This window comes from Mandrillus leucophaeus, unplaced genomic scaffold (genome assembly GCF_000951045.1).
Source record: "Mandrillus leucophaeus isolate KB7577 unplaced genomic scaffold, Mleu.le_1.0 Scaffold82, whole genome shotgun sequence".
NCBI classification, from domain to species: domain Eukaryota; kingdom Metazoa; phylum Chordata; class Mammalia; order Primates; family Cercopithecidae; genus Mandrillus; species Mandrillus leucophaeus.
This window is the reverse complement of record NW_012108919.1, coordinates 2108093-2132247: the sequence shown is the minus strand read 5'-3', so window position 1 is coordinate 2132247 and position 24155 is coordinate 2108093.

Below are 24155 nucleotides of genomic sequence, written 5' to 3'. Positions count from 1 at the left end.
AAGCTGGTGGCTTTCTGGAAGAAGGGGGCAGGTCAAGAGAGTTGCATCATGGCCACACTCCTCTAAGTTTCTAATTGTCTTTTTATTTTTTGAGACAGAGTCTCATTCTGTCCAAGGCGGAGTGCAGTGGCTCAATTTCAGCTCACTGCAACTTCCGCCTCCCGGTTCAAGTGATTCTCCTGCCTCAGCCTCCCGAGTGGCTGTGACTACAGACCCATGGCACCATGCCTGGCTAATTTTTGTATTTTTTGTAGAGACAAGGTTTTGCCATATGGGCCAGACTGGTCTCAAACTCCTGCCTTCAGGGGATGCACTCACCTCGGCCTCCCAAAGTGCTGGGATTACAGGCATGAGCCATCGTGCCTGGCTTCTAATTGTCTTTTTAAAAGCCTTTTCCCCTCTTGTGTGTGTGAGTTATCTTCACCCTCATTGACCACCAATAACAAAAAAATAAGAAATAAAGAAGTGAAGTGAGAGATGTTTAGAATATTTCTGTGATGTCAAGGCAGATCCAGTAATTAAAGTTTTCCCTCCTGCCTATCTCAATTTGATCCCAATACACATGTTTTTTTTTTAGGTAAGTAACTTCAGATTTCATAACCCACTATAGCATATAATTCTCAGGCTGTTAATGGAGTAGAAGTCATTCGTGTGACTGGTATATCTGAACTGCCTGCATATCAATATCTTTTGAGAGAGAGCACCAAATAATCATTCGAAGCCTAGAAGTGGAAAAGAACAATCCATTCACACGTGAAACATTTATTGGATATCTTATATTTTAAAAACATTGGCTCATCACTCTGGGATATGAATAAAAAATTAGAGGAGAAAAGATGAATATAAAAACATACGGCAACTGAAGAAGGACTGAAGAGCTGATAGCAAGGATTCTGTCTCAGGTGTTTCCAAAGGCAGAGAGAGTCTACAAATCAGTTCCAAAGACATGTGTTCTCCCTTCCTCCAAGTCAGCTGTCACCACGACTCCACCTGGCCCCTTAGGGACTCACGCTTATATTTCGGGGAGGAGAACAAAACTGGTTTTACCTTAGGAACCAAAACAAGAACATGGGTCCTGTGCTAATCTGAAAGGTATTTTTATTTAAGGAAAAGACTTGGGTTTTTTTCATGTTGAGGTTAGATATTTTCTCTGGGGACTGTGATGAACACCTCCTGAAAAGTGAAAATCTAAGGGGGTGTGTGTGTGTGTGTGTGTGTGTGTGTCTGTGTGTGTGTGTGTGTCTGTGTGTGTGTCTGTGTGTGTGTGTGTGTGTGTGTGTGTGGAGGTGTGTAGAAGTTTCTTCTAGAGTTATAAAATTTCTTTTCTTAGGTAATAATTTTCACATTTGCTAAGTTCTGAGTGAATCTAAACTATTTTGCTTTGAGTTTGTCTTCCTATTACTAATCCATTTTCTGCTCTAGAGGATTTTGAAGATAAGGTAGGTTTTGAACCTAGCCCACTGACTGCCAAGCAATAGTCATTTATATGGAAAGTAAAAAAAATAAAGAAGTTATTGGCATCAGAATTGACTCAGTCATTAAAATATTCCACACCTAGATTTCTTAAAGAATTAAAAACAAAACTACTATTTCACCCAATCTCACTATTGGGGATACACCCAAAGTGAAAGAAGTCATCATATCAAAAAGATGTCTGTACTCAAATGTTTATCATAACACTGTTCACGATAGCAAAGACATGGAAGCAACCAAAGTGTTCATCAGTGGAGGACCAGACAAAGGAAATGGGACAGACTATTCACCATGGAATACTTATCCATCCATGGAAAAGAACAAAATCATGTCCTTTGCACCAACATGATGGAACCAGAGGCCATTGCCCTAAGCAAAATAACTCAGAAACAGAAAGTCAAATACCACATGTTCTCACTTATAAGTGAGAGCTAAACAATGAGTACACATGGACATACACAGTGAGTGGAATAACAGACATTCGAGTCTACAGAAGATGGGAAGGTGGGAGGGGTTTGACAATTGGAAAGTTGCCCATTGGGTACCATGTTCTCTATTCAGGTGATGAGTTCACTAAAAGCCCAGACTTCACGTCTATGCAATATATGCCTGTAAGAAATCTACACTTGTACTCCCTAAATATATAAACATTAAAAATAAATAATTAAATAATCCATACCTAAACCATTTGCAGTGGAAGATTTTTGCACTGTTTTATTTTCTTGGGGTCATTTCCTACCCTGTGTTTTGGCCATCTGCGTATGGTTATGGAATCACTGTCTCTGAGGATGCGCTTTCCTCTTTCCTGAGCTGGCGAAACCTAGGGGAATCACTAGAATAAACTTGACTCTCTATTTATGCGGATTTGCTTCACAGGGAATCCTTTGTATCAACTGAGTCACTGCCATCAAAATATCCATGGGAAGTTCACATAACCTCATTTCCCTCTGTTAATGCTACTGAGTAAGGCACAAGACAGGAATATTCTTAGAGATATATGGCTTCCTCTTAATCAGAGCTGGCTTAGAGTAGAGAAACAGGGTCCCTGGGGACAAAGGAAGGCACTCATGAACTCTGGCCACTGTAAGACAAACAATGGAGACCTTATTCTTAATTTAGACTCTAAGTAAAGGTTTTCCTGGTGACCTGGTTCCTCTGGAGGCATCGCACTGCTCCAGTGATGTTTTAGCAACTTGCCCTGGTACCCAGAGTTCCTACCTTGCTCCTTGTCACCCATTTTCTTTCAGGGTATCTGGAATTTTCCTCTGATTTACACATTTCCTCCATAGTTCTGCACAATACCAAAAATAATATAATTTCCTTCCTCTTAAAACCCGATAACCATTAGGCTAGCAGAAGAGCTACTGTTTGGAAAAAAAAAAAAAATTAGTCTCCATATCACATCCTGCCTAGCAGTAAATTCAAACTTGATCTCATAGTGAGGACAGCCTGATTTTTCTCATGCTTAGGAAATCACCAAGCCATGGTGACACTTTCCTGGATGTAGCTATTGTAGCGTACTGGGGCCCCTGAGCCATGCAGGGTTTGTCTGGGGTGAGAGGTCTCATTCAAAATGCATTATGCCAAATTTCCCTTTCAATTAAGTTTTGGCTGTACCACCTCCACTGCCCCACCTGTAAAATGAGGAAACTTCTCTTATAAGAGAATGAGAAAAGAGGGAAGAAGGAGGAGTGTCCAGAGGGATAGAAGGGGAGAGGAAGGTGATTTCTTTTCTTTTCTTTCTTTTTTTTCTTTTTTTTTTTTTTGAGATGGAGTCTCACTCTGTCACCCAGGCTGGAGTGCAGTGGTGGTATCACTGCAATCTCTGCCTCCCAGGTTCAAGCTATTCTCCTGCCTCAGCTTCCCAGGTAGCTGGGACTACAGGCTCATGCCACCACGCCCAGCTAAGATTTTTGTGTTTGTGGTACAGACAGTGTTTCACCATGTTTGCCAGGCTGGACTTGAACTCCTGACCTCAGGTGATCTGCCTGCCTTGGCCTCCCAAAGTGCTGGGATTACAGGCGTGTGCCACTGAACCAGGTCCCGGAAGGTGGTTCTATAAAGACCTGGCCTTCCTCCGGCTCTCATCTGCCGATGGTCTAGAAAAGCAGATTCTGGGAGGCCTAATTCTACAGCTGCCCAGGGATGTCCAGAGGCACTGAAGCACCAGCTTTCCTCTACCAAGGAAGATCCCTGAAATCACCCACAATGAACAGTGCATCATCTTTCAATGGAGGCAATTCAGCCCGTTTTTCCCATTATTGGAACATATCTCTGCTTCTCTTCCTGAGCACTAGATAGAGTAGTTGGCACGCATTTCGGAGCCATGTTGTGTGAAAAATATGGCTCACCATGTAGTTGGATGTGAGTAAGTTGAATGTCACTGGAATCCATCTCCACTGTAATGCAAAAGGTATGGGCATTCTCCCACCTGGTCCTTGAGAACCCTGGCAAAATATTTGTGATCTTCTGAATTTAATATAGTTACAGGGTAATTGACAGGCAGAACTACACTTCCTTTCTTCCCCAGGAAATGCCTGGTATTCATTCTATGTTAAATTTGTTTGATTTCAAAGATCAACTGGATAATTCATGGCTTCCTGCTCTTTCCCTTACTCAAATGCCTTCCCACTCTATTTATGAGTCCAGAACAGGTCAACATTTGAGGACCTAGTAAATCAAGTTGAGTTTGGATTTCCGTTGCAATTTTGTGACTTCCTATATGAGCACTTTATATCACAGAGAAGGAAGTCTGGAGAGCAGGACAGAGATAGTTCAGAGAAGTCTCCGCTCATATTTATGAAGACATGTAAAAACATTCTCCTCAGCCCCCACATCTCCCCTTTTTTAACACCCAGAATTCCAAAAGAATGAGCATTATTTTCATTGATTGCTGCCACGAGCGAGAACAACAGGGCCAATCTATATTTTCTCCCACAAAATTTGGAGAGCATGGTATACAGAGAGATGACTAAAGGAAAAAAATGCATGCAAGTATAACAGAATGGTATTTGCTTATTGTGATTTGTTAATATACGTCCCTTGAACTGAACTAGATAAAAGTAAATAAATACTATTATTTGTCTTGTGCCAGTATGCTTAAAAATGGAATTTTATTTCATCCTTCCTGTCATCTTACAACATTTCCAAATATTAATTTAAACATTTCATAACTCCAGTGTATATTTTGCATCAGGATAAGTGGTATTGTATTGAAAAAGTTATCACAATTTTATTTTCTTTTCCTTTTTAGAGACAGAATCCACCGTGTTGCCCAGGCTGGCCTCAAACTCCTGGACTGAAGGAATCCTCCCACTTCAGCCTCCCAAGTAGCTAGGACTACAGGTATGCACCATCAAGCCCGACCATCACAATTTTCTAATCAATTCCCAGGCTGATATAACTATTGAACGTGAAAGAGTAAATACAGATAGGTGACAAAACCAAATTGGAGGTTGAGATTATCTTGCCCAGTCCAGATCCTGCTTTCAAACAAGATTTGGGATATTGTCTCAGAGAATTCCCAACAAACATAGAATGAAATAAAATCCAGATGAGAGAAACAAATAAAGAGCTATGAGAAAGCAAACGAGGAGGTGGTCATGTTTGTGAGAAAGTTCTGAGAACACTTTCACAGAGAAGATAATAGTGGAGCAAGGGGCATGGACCCCACTGGTTCTGCCTTACGTGGTCCCAGAAGCAGCCTAGCTTAACAATTCGTAGATTCTCAATAAGAAGTTGTTGAATTTATAATGGAAGGAAGGATGAAGAGATAAGAGCTAAAGTTGTACTCTTAGAAAATATCTATATCTAGAGGGCAAAAGAAAGAAAAGGAAGACAACAAGAAGAGGAAAGTAAATAGAAAACTAGGCATAGTATGAAGGGATGTCAAAGAGAATTTGGTGGGCAGTATTTTCGAACGCTGTAGAATAATGCTACTTAAAGTACGGTCCTCAGATGAGTAGCGTAAGTATTAACTAGGAACCTGCTGAAAATACAAATCCTTGGCCTATCCTAGACCTACTATATCAGAGTCTCTTGGAGTGGGGGCGCAGAATCTGTGTTTAATGAGCTCTCAAAGTGATCTTTATGCATATTAAAGTTTAAGAAAAAACGTGACATATTTCTGGAAGGTAAGTTGCTACTGACAGAACTCAAGTTTCTGATTCTTAGAACCAAATTCTTGCAATCTCCTAGGATCTTCCCAGAATTAAGTCGCGGGGAAATTACTGTATTAAATTGCTAATGTATAAATGGTTCAAGGTAAATAGCTTATTGCATGCTTTATTTTAAAATCTTTCTTTCATTGTAATGTCCCACTTCAGTTAGAGTGAAAAGGAAAACAGCATTAAACTTCCTCAGTTAATAATAGCTGAAAACCACTCTGGTATATTATTAAACAACTCAGTTCACCTCCGTCAGCTACAGCCTCAAGAAAAATTACAAAATGTTTTGAATTAAACAAAAATGAAAATACAACATCTCTAAATATACAGGATGAAGATAAAGTGGTACTTGAAGGGACATTCATAGCATCAAGTGATTTTATTAGAAAAGAAGAAAGACCTCAATTTTAAAATCCCAGCTTTCAATTTAAGAAACTAGAAAAAGAAAAGCAAAAGAAACCCAAAGGTAGCAGAAGAAAAAATATATAAAGATAAGAACAGAAATCAACAGAACTTGTAAAATAAAACAATAGAGAAAAATCAATGAAGTAAAAAGTTGGTTCTTTGAAAGATCAATAGAATTAATAAACTTTTAGCCAGTCTGACAAAGAAAGAGAGAAAACACAAATTACTACTACTGGAAATAAAAGACGGCACATAACTACAACTTCACAGATTTTAAAAATATAATGAAGGAATACTACAAAAACTCTACAGACATAAATTCAAGTTAGATAAAATGAACCAATTCCTTGAAAGACACAGACTATCAAATTCACCCAAGAAGAAAGAAATAACCTAAATAGCTCTATTCTTATTTAAAAAATTAAATTTGTAGTTTAAAATTTTTCAACAAAAGAAATCTTCAGACTCCAATGGTTTCACTCCTTAATTCTACCAAAAATTTAATAATGAAATAATACCAATTGTATATTACTTTTTGTTAAAATAGAAGAGAAGGAGGTTTTATTCATTCATTTATTTATTTATTTGAGACAGAGTCTCCCTCTATTGCCCAGGCTGGAGCATAGTGGTGCAATCTTGGCTCACTGCAGCCTCTACCACCTGGGTTCAAGCAAGTTCCTGCCTCAGCCTCCCAAGTAGCTGGGACTATAGGCATGTGCCACCATGCCCAGCTATTTTTTTTTTTTTTTTGTCTTTTTAGTGGAGATGGGGTTTCACCAGTTTGACCAGGCTGGTCTCGAACTCCTGACCTCATGATCCACCTACCTCAGCCTCCCAAAGTGCTAGGATTATAGGCATGAGCCACTGCACCTGGCCGAAGGAGTTATTTTCTAAGTCATTCTTTTAGGTCAACAATACCCTGACATAAGAACCAGACAAAGACATTAAAGGAAAAGATAACTGCAGAAGAATATCTCCCATAAACATAGACAAAAAATTCTCAAAACAATATACTAGGACATCAAATCCCACAGTATATAAAAAGAATAATACATCACAATTAACTACAATTTATACTGGGAATCCAAGGTTTGTTCGATAGTAAAAAGTTGATCAGGCGTGGTGGTATGTACCTGTGGTCCCAGAACTTGGGAGGCTAAGACACAAGAATCACTTGAACCTGGGAGGCAGAGGTTGCAGTGAGCCGGGATCAAGCCACTGCACTCCAGCGACAGAGCAAGACTCTGTCTTAAAAAAAAAAAAAAAGTCAACCATCGTATTAATATATTCAAAAAATATTATATCAATTGATGTAGAAAAATCACTTGACAAAATTCAGCATCTATTTGTGATGAAAACTCTCAGCAAACAATGAAAAAAAGAGAAATTTTTAACTTTGATTTTTCTTAAGATTAGGAGAAAAATAAAAGATCTACTTTATTCTTAGTCAACATCATACTATAAGTCCTAACCAGTGTAATAAGGCAAGAGAAAAAAATAAAAAGCACATAGCTTTTTATTATTTTTTATTATTTTAAACTGTCCTCATTTAAAGACAATATAATCATCTACATAGAAATAGCCATGGTATCTAGCAAAAAGCTCCTAAAACTAATAAGTGAATTGTTTAAGCTTGGAAGATACAAGGTCCACATATACCAATCAATGGTATTTCTACAGACTAGAATCAACAGTTGGAAACAAATTAAAAGAATACTATCTTAGCTCATTGTGTGTATATATATATACACACACACACACACACGTGTATACATATATATGTATATGATATATGTACACACACATATATATGTCATAATACTTGAGACTTTTTAAAGAAAAGAAATTCATTTGGCTCATGGTTCTGGAGGCTGGGAACTTCAAGAGCAGGGCACTGGCATCTGGTAAGGGTCATCCCATGGTAGAATGGCCAGCAAGCACAAAAGACAGGAAAGGTGGGGCCGAATTTATTCTTTTATCTGGAATCCACTCCTGAAATAACCAACCCACTTCCACAATAACAACATTATTCCATTTATGCGGGTTAAGACCTCATGGCCTAATCACTTCCTAAAGGCACAGCCTCTTAATACTGCTACAATGGCAATTAAATTTCAACATCAGTTTTGGTGGAGACATTCAATCCATAGCAAATACCATTTATAAAAACTCCCCCAAAATGAAATTTTTAGGTGAAAATCTAACAAAACTTATAAAGGATATGCATGCTGAAAACTACAAAATGCTAGTGAAAAATCAAAGAAGACCTAAATAAATGGAGACATATACCATGTTCATGGTTATGATGTCAATCATCCACCACTTAATCTACAGATTTAATGTTATTACCATCAGATTTTGTTTTTTTGTAGGTACAAAAACATTCTAAAATTTATATTAAAAGGCAAAAGAACTAGAATAGCTGAAACAATTTTGGAAAAAAAGATAAAGTTGGCAGACACACTACTTGATTTGTTTTTCTTTTTTTTTTTTTTTAAGTATGAGGCCAGGCACAGTGGCTCATGCCTGTAATCCCAGCACTTTGGGAGGCCAAGGCAGGAGGATTTCTTAAACCCGGAAGTTCAAGACCTGTGGGCAACAAAATGAGACCCCATCTCTACAAAAAAATCAGAAAATTGGCCAGACATGGTGGTTCATGCTTGTAGTCTCAGCTGCTCAGAAGACTGAGGCAGGAGGATTGCTTGAGCCCAAGAAGCCGAGACTGCAGTGAGCCATGTTCCTGCCACTGCACTCTAGCCTGGGCAAGAGAGTGAGACCATGTGTGTCCCCACCCCTGAAGAAAGATGTGTCTATTGTGTTGCGAACTTTGTTTGCTAGGTTCTGGTACTGAGAAAATAAGGAATATGACATTATCCTTGCCTTGAAGCTACTTACAATTTGATGTAAACTCACTCTCAGTTTTACCCTGTGATTCCCTTCATCTTATGTTTACAAACACTTTTGTGCCCCTGCTTCCCAGCAGGCAAAACTAATAACCATATACATAGTGTTTGACAGATTGAGAAATACCTAGGCTTTGGACAGACGCCATTCTATTAAAGCTAATGCTTTCCAGGTCTGCCTGCTCTGGGTACTAGAATCTTGACCAAACGTTAACTGGATACCCGGCTTAAATTGTTCTGCTTAAATAATACATTAATGCAGCATTTATTGAGCACATTTTACTACATTTGCATTTGAATTAGGATAATATGATCTCTGCCTTCAAGGGGCTCTGAGGTTAGTGGGGAAGTTAAACTATAAATAAAGAAATTAATGAAAAAGATGGCATGGGACTGAAAAACAGGCCAGATGCCAAATAATCAAAGGCCTCAAATATTGTGCTAAAAAGTTGCAATTGTATCATACAGATGATGACAAGCCATTGAAGATTTTATGCAAAGGAGGATTCTCAATGACTTTATTCACTCGTTCATTCAGTAAACAGTTACTGAATGTCTACTATACACCTCATGCTAGTCAAGATTCAGGGAATACAAAAATAACTAAACCATGACCCTCACTCCAGCAAGCTCAATACCAAGAAACAGCTCACTGTGTGACACTGATTCATTTACAAGTGAAGCAGGATATTATCTTGTGGAAATAATCCATGAGATTTTTTTCTTTTTTCATTGCCCTCCCTCACCCCTCATGTAAGTAGCCATTGAGTTAACATCCCCACGTGAGAAAAATGACTGGGTTGAATGCAGAAATCAGCTCACATACGTCCTAGCTTTTGGTTTCAAAAGCCTAAGCTCCAGAGTGGAGAGAATATCACGGAATCAGCAAATCCTGGGGGCCAGATGGAGGTTGGAGGATTGGGCTAAAGGGTGGATTCTTTCTTCCTCCACCCTCTCTATACCGGACTAGAATGCCCCCTTCCATTGCAGGGAGGAGGAGGAGAGAAAGAGCCTGGGGTCTGTGCATCTCTGAGCAGTAGGAGGCCAGATGTGTCTCCTGGGTATGCTGCTGCAGCTGTAGGAAGTCTGCAGAGAGAGATGGATACCTGGCTATACAGGCAGCAGATGAAACCAAAGGCAGGTTTGCAAAGATGCCTGTCTTCTAGCCACATCGCATAGGCAGCAGAATGCCAGTGCACCCAAAGGGGCTGTGTGGAAAGAGACAATGGAACTTAGGGTTAACTGAGTCAGCAAGGACTGCCAAACAGAGGGCTCTAATACCCTAACCCTAGTACCAGGCAGGCCCTCAGACCTAAGGCACAGTCCAGGAGTGGGGAGAGAGGGCCCCAAGGGTGACTGAATTTCAAGTTTTTCTAGCCTAGCAGAAAGTGCACTGTGCTCTAATGAATATAGTGAGATGTCTGTATTAGTCCATTGTCACACTGATATAAAGAATACCTGAGACTGGGTAATTTAAAAAGGAAAGAAGTTTAATTGACTCAGTTCCACATGGCTGCGGAGACCTCAGAAAACTTACCATCATGGCAGAAGGTGAAGGGGAGGCAAGGCACGTCTTACGTGGCGTTAGGAGAGAGAGAGCATAGGGGAAACTGCCACTTTTAAACCATCAGATCTTGTGAGAGCTCCCTTACTATCACAAGAACAGCAGGGGGGAAACTGCTTCGATGACCTAATCACCTCCTACCAGGTCTCTCCTCCGACACGTGGGGATTCCAATTTGAGATGAGATTTGGGTGGGGATCCAGAGTCAAATCAATGTCTTACACAACTAAGCAGGTAGACTTGAGATTGAGTCCTGCTACACATGTCAAATGACTCTGAGACAGGATAGGTGACAGATTCTGCTAGGTCATAGTGAATGTGCAGGAGAGGGGAGAGGTCTTTTCAGAGGGCTCAGGTCTGAGTTGAGCTTTGAAGGGTAGGATGAGAACCTGTGAGTTGGAAGGAGATTTCAGATAAATGGGACATTTACAGGTGTGCCACCTCCCAGGAAAATTTAAGAAGTTTTGTTTTGTTTTCACACAGTTATATTTTGGATATATGCTAGGGAAAAAAAGTTGGAAAGTCAGGCACAGAAACCAATGTGAAGGGCCTCATTTCTAAGGGTAAGGATTTTGTACTTGAAGATTGAAGAGTTTTAAGTAGTAAAGAAATATGATTAGAATGTCACAGATAAACAAGAAAAATTTTCAAGGGTAGGCTGTCATTAAAAAAAAGACAAGAAAAACATGTTAGTGATAATGATCTAACCCACAGTATGTAGCATAAAACTGCATATTATTCATTAAACTATTAACATACACATATGCATGTAATAGCAATGTTCAATTAAGGCAAGAATCGCTTCCTTTTGTTCACTGTTTTGGCTTCCAACATAGTTCCTAAAACACCAAAGTGCTAAAAAAAATTGTTGAAATGAAAACAAAAGATATTATCTATCTTGTACAATAAAAGGCATCTTGATTATTCAACATTGTATTCTAAGTTCTCAGTATAGCATTTGGCACATACAGGTGTTCAGTAAATATTTGAATAAATGAAGGAATTATTCTGTAAGTATTAAAAAAAAACAAAATAATGAACACATAAAGAACATCAATTAGTATAAAGTTGCAACCACTATAGCTTTCACATGTGAATCTTGTACTTCTGGCGGGAATCAAATGAAACTCTTACTGAAGTGGGACTTATGTAAATATCTCCACTTTGGCCTCAGTCTGTGGCCCACTGTCAACCTGATTATGAACCTTGATCATATAATAGTCTGTGTCCCACGGTAGTTCACACCAGAGGGGTTGTTTCCAACAGTGTAAAATTCATTGTCTCTCTCTGCTTATGGTTGTTCACAGTTGACTTAAGGGCCTTGGATCAGCACCATATTTGTACAGCCTTGGATAGCTGTTCTTGTTCATATGTACCCTCGCACACAGCACACATCTGTGTACTATAGCTCATGCAATTTTTTTTTTTTTTTTTTTTTTTTTTGAGGCAGGGTCTCACTCTGTCACTCAGGCTGCAGTGCAGTGGTGCAATCATAGGTCACTGCATCCTCGAACTCCTGGCCTCAAGCAATCTTCCCTTGTCAGCCTCTTCTAAAGTGCTGGCATTACAGGTGTGAGCCACCATCCCTGGCCTACCTCATGCAATTTAAAGAGGCTGTTCTCGGTCAGCCATGGTGGCCCACACCTGTAATCCTAGCACTTTGGGAAGGCAAGGTGGGCAGATCACTTGAGGTCAGGAGATCTAGACCAGCCTGGCCAACATGGCAAGACCCCATCTCCACTAAAACGAAATACAAAAATGAGCCCAGCATGGTGGTGCACACCTGTAGTCTCAGCTACTTGGGAGACTGAGGCAGGAGAATCACTTGAACCTGGAGGCGGGTTGCAATGAGCCAAGATCTCTGCACTCCAGACTGGGAGACAGAGGAAGACTCTGTCTAAAAAAATAAAATAAAATGAAATTTTTTTTAAAAAGAGGTTATTCTCTAATGTTAGACCTACAAAACCTCTGCTCTTGTGTGGACCACCAGTACCTGGGGTGGCTTCTCTGTGCTACTGTGTAGGCAGATTTTGTAAATCACCCTGGTTTTCAAAAAGAATAAAACACTCTCTAGCTTAAGCGTTAACAAAAAGTCTTTCTCATAATTCTGTAGTTTCTGGTCCTGTATTACTTTATCAATGGGATATTATTCAACTTTAAAATGGAAGAAAATTCTGACATATGTTACAACATGGATGAGCCTTGAAGACATTATGCTAATAGAATAATATGATTCCACTTATAGGAGGTACTTAGAAAAGTCAAATTCTTAAGAGACAGAAAGTAGAATACAGGTAAGCAGGGGTTCAGGGGAGGGAGTGGGGAGTTATTTTTTAAAGGATAGAGTTTCTGTTTGGGGTAATGAAAATGTTCTGGACATGAACTGTGGTGGTGGATTCACAATGTGAATCTACTTAATGCCACTGAACTGTACACTTAAAAATGTTTACAATGTTAATTTTTATGTTATGTATAGCTCACTACAATGGGAAAAAATTTTTAAACATTTTTAAAAAGCTAATTGGAAACTCTGAGCTCATGGCTATGGTTTACACACTGTGAGGTCCAGTAGAATGATCTGGCTCAGCTATTTCTCTGTGGACCCCTCCTTGTCAATTTCTTAGCCTTTCCTCTTGGACTAGTTGTATTCTCCAGAGAAAGACCTTCCCAACTTTTGCTTGAAGGATAGTGACAAGTTACCAACATGCTGGAAGCAGAGTGAGGGAAGAGGGCACAGGTCTTGACAGTCAGTATGTAAATATGTATTGAACCCTCCTTCAAACCTGCTTAGTCCTCCTTTTATTAAATTACCCCTGTCCTAAACTGCATCTGGTGGAACCCTGTCCAGAGACCCTCTCTTTGATCCTCTCTGGAGAATAGATCCTCAGGCTTCTGCTGGGCTGAAGGAAAACTGCACAGAGAGGAGGATATTTCAAGTCTTAAATGGATTTTAACAAATCCTCCCATTTTGCCCTTGCCCCTTAAGCCCTACTTCTAGAGACAACTGATGCCACCAATTTCCGAGCCTTTGGGGAGTTTTTTAGTGTCATGAGGTTTGTACATCTATTGATTCTTCTACTGGTTTAGATTCATGTTTCTTAGGTCAAGTAAGTCAGTTGCCATTTGAGTATCTGCTTTCCAGCTTTCAAGATGTTATTACTATTTCCTTCTCTCACATTATCTTTGTTTTTGTGGGTTTATACAAGTAAACAAACAAACAAAATGCTTTACTGTTATCTTACTGGGGCTTAGGAAGATGCAAGAGTAAATGTGTATGTTCATCATCTTTGCCAGAAAGTCTCTTAGGTAGTTCGTACAATGCCATTTGTAAAATTGTGGTCTCCTAGCCTCCGTTAGCAGAAGGAAGCCATCTAAAACAAGAACAGTGAAATGTTACTGTCACTTGATGGTGGTCAGTGAACTCTGGAGTACTATTTTCAGTTCTGAGCACAAGCTTTTAACACTAGAAAAACTGGAATTGTTTCAGTGGATGGTGGCTAGAATATTAATAGAACAGTTGAAGGGACTGGGAAGGTTTTCAACAGAGAATGGAAATTTTCAGAAGTTGACCTCAAATATTCGAAAAGCTGGATGTCCATACATTCGTTCATTTATTTGGTAAATCTTTACTGAGTTCCTGTCATGTGCTAGCAGGCATTTTTCTAGCATGGGAACACAGTGGTAAATGTGACCAAGTCCGAATTTTTGAAGAGTTTGTATTCTAAGGGAGGAAAGAGTGATTTGCTCTGGATGGGCCAATTGCAGAAATAGAACAAACGGGTAAAAGCCATAGAGAGACAAATTTCAAATGAATACAAAGGAAAAACTGTAAAGTGTTAGAGCAGTTGAAGTGTGATGGACAACCTGGTCAATGCTCTCAGAAGCTGATTAGAACTAGGATACTCCTAAAGAAACGGTTCAGCAGAGAGGCTAAGAGCATGGACTGTGTGTGGAATTGCAACTCTACATCTTGCTTGAGGTTGACTGTGGCCAAATCACAACCTGTCAGGGCCTCCACTGTTTCAAGTGTAAACTGAGGATGATAATAATATACGGTCTAAGGTGTCGTGAGGATTAAATCCAGTTAATCTGGATAAAGTGCTTAGAAGAATGTGAGGCACACAGTAAATGCTACGTAAGTATTACTAATGTTATTTCTTTTTATTTTTAACCTACTTTTTATTTTGAAAAAATTTTAAATCTACAGCAAAGTTGCAAAATAATACAATGAACACTATAGTCGCTACCTAAATTCCCCAGTTGTTAACATTAGGGGCACTTACTTTATTGCTCTGAGAATGGTTTGTTTTTTCATTTGTTTGTTTTTGGACCATTTCAGTATTAGTTCCAGCTATCATGACACTTCACCCCTACATATCTCAAATACCATTTTCTGAGAATGAGGGCAGTCTCCCACATAACCACTGTAGAACTATCATACCCGGAAAATGTAATGTTGATACAATCCTATTTTCCAGTATATAGTCCATATTCACTCTTCCCCAATTGTCTCAATACTGTTTTGTACAACTTTTTAAAAAATTGAGATCTAATTAAGGATTCTGAATTTAATTGCATTTCATTGTCAAGTATCTTTATCCTCTTTAATCTAGAACCACTCACCAAACATTTTTGTCTTTTATGACATTGACATTTTTGAGAAGGCCAGGGCAATTTTTTTGTAAAATATACCTCAATTTGGACTTGTCTGATTCTTTCTTCTTGATTAGATTCAAATGGAACATTTTTGACAGAAATCATATATAACCGATGTGGTTCTCTCGGTGCATCACATCAAGAACAACCTGATGTCAACTTGTCCCATAACTCTGGAGGTAACTTTGATCATTTGCTTAAGGCGGTGCCTGCCACCATCCCTTCCTATGATTAGGCAGTCACTGTACTGTGAGTGGTGTGATTAGCCAGAGACTGTATGAATGTCCTATTTTCCGAAGAGTCTCTCACCCAGGGGTTTTAATTCCCATTGACAATTCTGTTATTATTTTGCAACGAGCATGGAACGGAGAAGATAACTTTAGTTCAGAGAGAAGATTGCCATATGTGCACAGAGACATCCAGCAGGTAGTTCGCTCCACTTAGTAGAAAAGAAAATGAGCTTTGCTATAAACTCACATCTCTCTGCACCAATTACCAGTCTAATAACATTGGGTACATTTCCTTAAGTTGAACCCTCTGCAAAATGGGAATCGTCATTTCAATCTCACAGGGTTTATTTGTGGATTGAATACAAAGAGAAGCTATCCTGAAAATGAGGATGATAATGATGACGACGGATGTAGTAATACAGGAGTAAGAGGATTAAATTTTCAGCTAACTTTGTGAAGGTTGGAGAAAGAAAGAATGAACACACAAGACAGGATGTGGGGAAAGAGCCTTACTTTATAATTAATCAGATAAGAGAAACAAAGAACTTGAGGGAAGACACAGTGATCAAACATTTGTTGAATGCTTCCGATGCACCAGTGGCTCTGGGATTGATTTATTTCATCGATGAGTGATGTTGACTCTAAGATTTATAACAGATCAGGGAAATTGTAGCATTGTCTCCTGGGTTTGGGCAACTTGAGAAAGGTGGAAGTAGGGAGAACAAAAACTTAAAGTTTTATCTTTGTCATATTTAGCCTGAATTGGTGGTAACACAGCCAGTTTCAATTGCACTGCAGAGTGGTGGCAAGCATTAGCATTGGGCTGTTTGCATAAGAATCACCTGAGAAGATTATAACAAGAGTAAGTTTCTAAACTAAGCTGCCCCTCCAAAGATTCTGACTCAGTATACCCTGGGTGAGGTTTTGATCCACTGTAGGGGTAGATAAAGTGTCACGTGAACCAGAGAGGTCATTTCAGGGGAAGAAAGTTGATTTGTGTGTCAACAGATTATAGACAGTAATTGTATACTCAGTTGTGATAGCACTGGCCTAAGAATAAGGCACCAGGTTTTTTACGGATAGGCTGAGGCAATTTGACTTTGATGTGTACATTGCTGACAGAGCTGACCTAGAAATAGCCAGAGAGGTCTGTAGCCAACTCCAAGATCTGTGCTGTGTGTGGCCACTAGCCACATGTGATTAACTAGAATGAAAAAAACAACAGTTGATGTACTTTTAGGATATACTTCCTTGAGTACTCAGGGTCACTAAAAAAACTTCTATTGTAGAAAATTTTAACGTTAATTCAATTGAGAGCTAATTTAAATCAACTAACAATCATATAAAATTAAAAATATAGCGGCCAGGCATGGTGGCTCACGCCTGTAATCCCAGCACTTTGGGAGGCCGAGACAGGCAGATCACTTGAGGTCAGGAGTTCGAGACTGGCCTGACCAACATGGTGAAACCCTGTCTGTACTAAAAATACAAAAATTAGCCGGGCGTGATGACACGCACCTGTAATCCCAGCTACTCAGGAGGCTGAGGCAGGAGAATCACTTGAACCCGGGAGGCAGAGGTTGCAGTGAGCCGAGATCACGCCACTGCATTCCAGCCAGGGCAACAGAGCGAGACTCATCTCAAAAAAATATATATATACACATATATATACACACACACACACACACACATGTATATATATATATAGAGAGAGAGAGAGATCCTCAGTTAAACTAGCCACATTTCAAATGCTCAATAACCATGTGTGGCTAGTGGCTACTATATAGGACAGTGCAAATATACATTTCTATCATTGCAGAAGAAGGTTCTATTGGATGAGCAAGTACTGATAACCTGCCAAAGCCCACCCACAGTAGGAAATAATTGTTACCGGCCTCACTCTAGACACCAGGAAAGATTTGGCATTTAGTGTACTGAGGACTATTTTAGTTTGTCTTATTGCCAACTAAAAAACAAAAACAAAAAAAGACTGTAAGAGGCTGTGATAAACTCCTGCAAGTCAGGAGACTTTTGATCAAGTGAAGAAACCACATCCATTTACATCCATTCCCCGTTTTTGGTGTATGTATTAGGGTACAGGGAGACTGAACTGTTAAACCCTATGGCCCCAGTAGCAAGCACTGTAGAATATCCTGTCTCCAAGGATGGATTCTATGAGCCATTGTTGGATCTGACTCTCCGCCTGGCCCACGCCTTCCCATTCCCCAGGCAGCCTGACTGCCAAGATGGTTGGCAGTGCCCAGGTGTGATGCCAGGTAGCTGCGTTTTCTCTCTGTGTGTGCTCTGTTGGCCCTCTCTAAGTATAGTCTTCATCCATCTGCTCCTCTCGCCCTTCCATGCTGCAGAGTTAGGTGTTGTTTTGTCCCCTGGAGGAAGCCCATATTGTTCTATTCCTACCAGAGAAGAAACAAATGAGGAGCAACAAGGAAAAATATGGAGTGTAAGCCTGTGTTTCCAGGTCATCAACATGCAAGCAAACGTGCATGAAAATGAGTGTTAATTTACTGCATGATTCAGTGTTTGCAAGACTATCAAGTCATTTCCCATAGGCTGCCCAACAGCCATCACATGGTAATGAATTTCTATTATAACCCATGTATGATGCTTGAACCGGCAAACTAACAATCAAAGAAAAGCACAAAATAATAACAATGGTGATAACAATAATGATAGTGTAATAATTAACTGGCAAAGGCATTTACAATTGGGGTCAATTGGGTAAGAGAGTGTTGTGAGGCAGCTATAACATGTCTGATTTTCTCGTTTTAACATTGTAGTTTCTGCTGCCTTTATTTGAAAAAATAAAAATTTTGAACTGTGAAAATAGACCCAGCCCAACTATTAAAATAGAAACAAGTTGTGTTGATAGAAAGTTGCACTTTTATTTTGGTTTTTCATCTTAGGTTTTGGAGGTTCTTTAAAATTTATTTGGACTGTTCTGCAGTAATTGTCAAACAAGACCAGAAAGACTCATTTTTGGGGATTTTGTATTCAGTATTGAATTATATTCATCATTACCATTTCCTCATTTAAACATATGCATGCCTTTGGTTTTGCTTTAGCTCTCTGGAAAACTCACAGTGGACTTGTACTCTAAAATGGACCAAACCATTTGAAAACAACATCATTTTAAAGACAAATTGGCATTTAACATTCGCTTTATCCTTTTTCTCCTTGTTACTACTTTTCTCTTCTCACTTTTTTCTTCTCTTGGTTATCATTAAGTATAATTTAATATCTGGTTGAAAGGAGAGTCGATCTGATTGTATCATTGTAAATGTTCATGTTGAATTTAAAATGTCCACAAAAGAATTCTGAATAATGGAACTAGACTTTAATGTTTAGTTAGTTCTTTTTTTTCTGAAAAGTTGTCTCAGTTCATGCTCATTTTTTTAATGGAGTGTCGTTAGCTACCTTGTTTTGGGCAAATATTCTTTAGCAGGTTTCACCCCAGAACAAATATTTATAGTTCAGCCCTAAACTCTAGAAAATGGCTTTGTGGCCGGTACTGGAGATGGAGTGGGGCTTCAATGGAAAGGCTGACTGTGTTTTGGCTTTTGGAAACACAAATGGAGCCACCACAATAAATCATTAAAGACACTCAAACGGATGTTTATTGGAAGAATGCTCACCTCACGTAAGCTAAGGTAGAGGGTTAAGAGGCTATGGGGGCTGGGATCCCACATAACTATTGGGCACACTTTCTACAGACAGAAGGGCCATGCTTTAGTCATAGTGGTAAATCTGTAGTGACAGACGTTTGTTCTATATTTGTGAATGACCTGATTTGGCATGCATGCAGCTCGTTCTACTGACAATAATGGTAACATGGTGTGAGGGAGAGAGAGAGAAGAAAGGAGAAGGAATAGGGTGGGGGAGCTTGGTGGAGGGAGGAAAGAAACCCAGGCCGACAGAAAGGGAGAAGGGGAAAGGAATTTTAAACAGCTGGAGATCCTGAGTATCTAAGGGTGACCTAAAGGCAACTTGACTTTAGTATCTGATTATTTTAATTTGAGAGGAAGTTCATGCCTAATTGATTCAGAGAGGATCGCCTCTCCTTCCTCCATGCTCCCTCCCTCCCTCTCTCACTCCTCTTCCCTGCAATCTCTGGGGAAGGTATTCAGAACAGCTGTCAGACCATAATGGGATGCTTCTGCATCAAGGAATCCCTTGCAATTTGCAAAATTTTCCTGGCCCTCCCTTCTTTGCTGCAGTCCTGCAACCCATGGGCACTTCAGGTAAGAAAGAAAGCGGCCTGAAGTGACGAAAAGAATGAAGTGCTGTCACTCACTGGAAGGGAAGTAGCATTATGCTCTCTGCCTCATCTCTTTCTCTTAAGCCATCTCCTTTTAAAAATCACAGATATAATCCATGGGAAGAGCAATTACGACCCTCAAAGAGCCCTCCAAAGAGAGAGAGGTTGGGGTAGTGGGCGGCGCATGGAATGAGGAGAGCACAGGAATTCTTTGTTCCATTCCTAACTTGCTGTGTGACTATGGACAAATTACATCCCTCTCTGAGCTTATTTCCTGGCCTGTAAAATGAAACAATTCAAAAGATGATCTCTAAGAAACCTTTTAAGGCTAATATCACAGCTCTCATGGTAGGGTCATAGACATGTAGGTAGGGAGCCCTAACACCACATCCTCAGCGAGGTCTCCCCTGGCCAAGCAATCCAAAGTATTGCTCCTCTCCTATCAGTCTCTAAGACAGCATTTGCCACCATCTGAAACCTTCTTCATGATTTCTTTCGAGTTGTTTTATTACCCTCCTTGCATGCAGGGTGGGACGCCCCCTGTCTATCTTGTCCACTGCCTCTTCCTTGGTGAAGAATACACATATCATGAAAGTTTGAGGAGTGTCAAATGAATACATCCAGCGATTTTTCTGTTAAGTTCTCTCCATTTGCAAGCAATAGAGAGACACATTCAGATTACTTGAGTGCGTGAGCTTTTATGAGGGCTATGTCAGCAAATAAGGGAGGAGGAAATAATCTCTGGAGCACACAACCAGGCCCTACTGAGAAATGAAACACAGTGCTCCTCTGTTTAGGATGCACCTGAAGCTCTGTAACCTGACAGCTCCTCTGACGGCACAGTATCAACTCCGTCCACGATCCCCTCAGATCAGGCACCCATCCCTCCCTACTCCATGTCTGCATTTTCATGACACAGCGTCATGGTCTCACCTCTTCTGTTGCTCTGGGTTCTCCAGGGTAACCAACTCTCTGTGGCTGTCCTGAGGTCACACTCTTCTAGAAAGGATTTGATTGGCTTCCTTAACCACTATCCAGTAGAGGAAACCCCTTCTGGGCAAAATTGCCTTTGAAATAAGCACATAGGGGTTCCTTATGGGGCAGCACATCAGAAGCAACCATGCAGCCTTTATCAAAATACGCTTCCTGAAGGCTGACTGATAGATAATGAATTAGAATCTCCATCTGGTGTTGAGTTGGACATCTGGCATTTTCAAGAGTCTCCCCAGGTGGTTCTTCTGTTGTGCGCCTCTGGGCCACTGCCACTGCCATCGCTAGCTGCCTTTGGGCCAGGTGCTCAGCCTCGGTCCACTCAACTCCAGGGAGGCAGAATCACTGATTCAAAGCCAGGGAGTGAGAACGACACACTCAGAAACCCCCACAGGATTCTTTCACATACCCTGTCCATCTCTCCATCTACCTGTCCATTCTTCCATACAGATATAAATATACATATAGATATAGATATTTCTATATATCTATATATATTTCTCTTCATAGGTATGATATTTAGATATTGAATCTGATTCTAGTATCTCTCTCCTTCTCCTTCAGAAAGACAAAGATTAAGACAAGTTAGAGCGGATTGGGTGCTGTGGCTCATGCCTGTAATCCCAATACTTTGGGAGGCCAAGACAGGAGGATTGCTTCAGCCTGGTAGTTTGAGACCAGCAAGAGTCACAAAGAAAGACCCCATCTCTACAAAAAATAAAAAAAAATTTAGCCGAGTGTGATGGAGCACACCTGTGGTCCCAGCTACTTCTGAGGCTGAGATAGGAGGATCGCTTGAGTTCAGGAGGTTGAGGCTGCAGTGAGCTAGGATTGCACCACTGCACTCCAACCTGGGTGACAGAGCAAGACCTTGTTTCTAAAACAAAAGACGAATTAGACAAATTAGAGTAGTTCTAGAAACTGGGAGGTTAAGTGTGCATTTCACCAGGGGTTATAGAAAATAGAGCATACAGGCCGGGATTTCATTTTAGGATTATTAATAGAATTCAACTTCTTGAAGTAATAATCCTTTATTCTGTAGTCATTTTCATCCACAGTTCCTCCAAGGCAGGAGGACCTAGAAGGAATGTATTTGCTGAGCCACGGGAGGGGCAGCCCACTAAATTACTTATGAAATATAATGTTGCTCATTTCCTTTATCAAAAACAAAGCAAATAAAGATGAAGGAGGTGGAACAGAAGAAAAAGGAGGAGGAGGAATAGGAAAGGAAAACAATATCAAACATGGGTTAATGTCCACGGCTGACATCAGGAGGCTCTTGGGAAAGAATGAGTGAGCACGGAATGAGGAAGGCTGGGCAGTAATTTATCCAGCATTATGTGTACTGATCTCTAACTTGTGTATTGTATAAAAGAAATAGAAGATGCAGCCCCTGCCTTCACTGAGCTGACAGTCCAATAGGGAGGATGCATGGAAAGGATCTACAATAGTAAATGAGATAATGCAAAAACAAGCCAAGCCTACTGTGTGATCTCAAAAGATGCTAGTTTCCTTTCGTCTGAAACAAAGAAGTGAATTAAACAATAGCGGGGGGTGTCAGACTTACCCAATCCCTACTGCAACTCCTCTGTCCCTTACCAACCTCTACTTGGTTTTCTAGGATCCCATGCAACCAAGGTGGCCGTACAACACAGAAGTCTGTTGGTATTGCCTCTAACCGTTTGTAATTGGCTGAATAGTGTCCCCAAATAATTCATGTTCACCTATACATGTGACATTATTTGGAAATAGGGTCTTTGTAAATGTAATCAAGTTAAAATGAGGTCCTACTGGACTAGGACAGGTCATGAATCCAATAGAACTGGTATCCTTATAAGAAGAGGGAAATTTGGACATGGAGTCACAGACATACAGGGTAGAAGGCCATTTGAAGCAAAGATTGGGGAGCTGCATCTACAAGTCGAGGAACACCAAGGATTGCTGGCCCTACAGAAGCTAGAAGGGGCAGGGAAGCACTCTCCCCTAGGGCCTTCAGAGAAAGCCTGGCCTTGCCCATGCCTTGATTTTAGGCTTCCAACCTCCAGAACTGTAAGAGAACAATCTCTGTCGTTTAAGCCACCCAGTGTGCGGTACTTTGTTACGGCAGCTTTAGGAAACAAATTCAACCTCCTTCCTTTCTTCTTCATTGAATGAAGGTGGGATGCCGAGAGGAACAGCAGACATCTTATGAGGGCAGATGCTGTACCTAAGTAAAGACAGCAGGCCAGAAAGACAAGAGAAGCGGGCTTCCTTGTGGCAAGTTCCCCAGATTAGAGACAAGTCAATGTCTAGATGTTTCCGTTCTTGCCACCGAGATTTTCAGTGACAGATGACACATTCCTGACTAATGCCCTATAGTCAAGTAGAAATGACTAGAGTTACCTGACTTCATGTCTCAGCCATGCTGTTATGTAGATGGGTGGCCCTGGACAAGTCATTAAAACTTCTTGGGCCGGGCGCGGTGGCTCACGCCTGTAATTCCAGCACTTTGGGAGGCCGAGGCAGGTGGATCACGAGGTCAGGAGATCGAGACCATCCTGGCTAACACAGTGAAACCCCGTCTCTACTAAAAATACAAAAAATTAGCCGGGCGTGGTGGCGGGTGCCTGTAGTTCCAGCTGCTCGGGAGGCTGAGACAGGAGAATGGCGTGAACCCGGGAGGCGGAGCTTGCAGTGGGCCGAGATCGCACCACTGTACTCCAGCCTGGGCGACAGAGCAAGACTCCGTCTCAAAAAAAAAAACACACAAAAAAAACCTTCTTGAACATTTTATTCACCTTTAAAATGGAAACAATCATATCTACCTGAGTTAAAATAAGATATTTTATGAGATATTTTATGAGAGACCAGATGTCATCAACAGGGCAGGAGAAACTAATACAAATTATCAGGTCTGTCAGATCCCAAGGGAGCTGAATGCTGATACACCCGACATATAAAGACCGTTTTCTCCATCTTTATCCTTACTGGAGGAGCTCCCAGTTTTTTTTTTTTAAGCAGGAAGCAGTTCTCAGCAGCCAGCCCTGGTAAATATACTTCATAAAATATAAAGGACCATACCAACACTGGGGGGTATTCAAGTGCAAATTAAGTAGCTCCATCCCACAACTTATATGAAGGGCCCAAAATGTTCTCATCCAACAAAAGAAAACATAGATGATTATTTCTCAAGTTCACTCTGGGGTAGTTTCACCCCATGAACTTCCCAAACCCTCCTTTTCTTGACTTGGGTATGTCGTCCCCATTACAAGACCCTTCCTTTGGTTAGGAGCCAAGAGAAGACATGAGCTAGTGGCCTGTGGAGTCAACTCTTCCTAGCCAGAGGGCAGCAGAATGACCAAGATGGAAACCTGTTCCACAGGTCCTTGCCCCGTGATGTAACTGAGTGGCAAACTTCAGGGTAGACCCCAAACACACACCACAGCTCCCTGGGGAGGCTGAGGGGACATCTGGACTTCCCCAGTAAGGCATGTTGAACAGAGTACATCTTTTA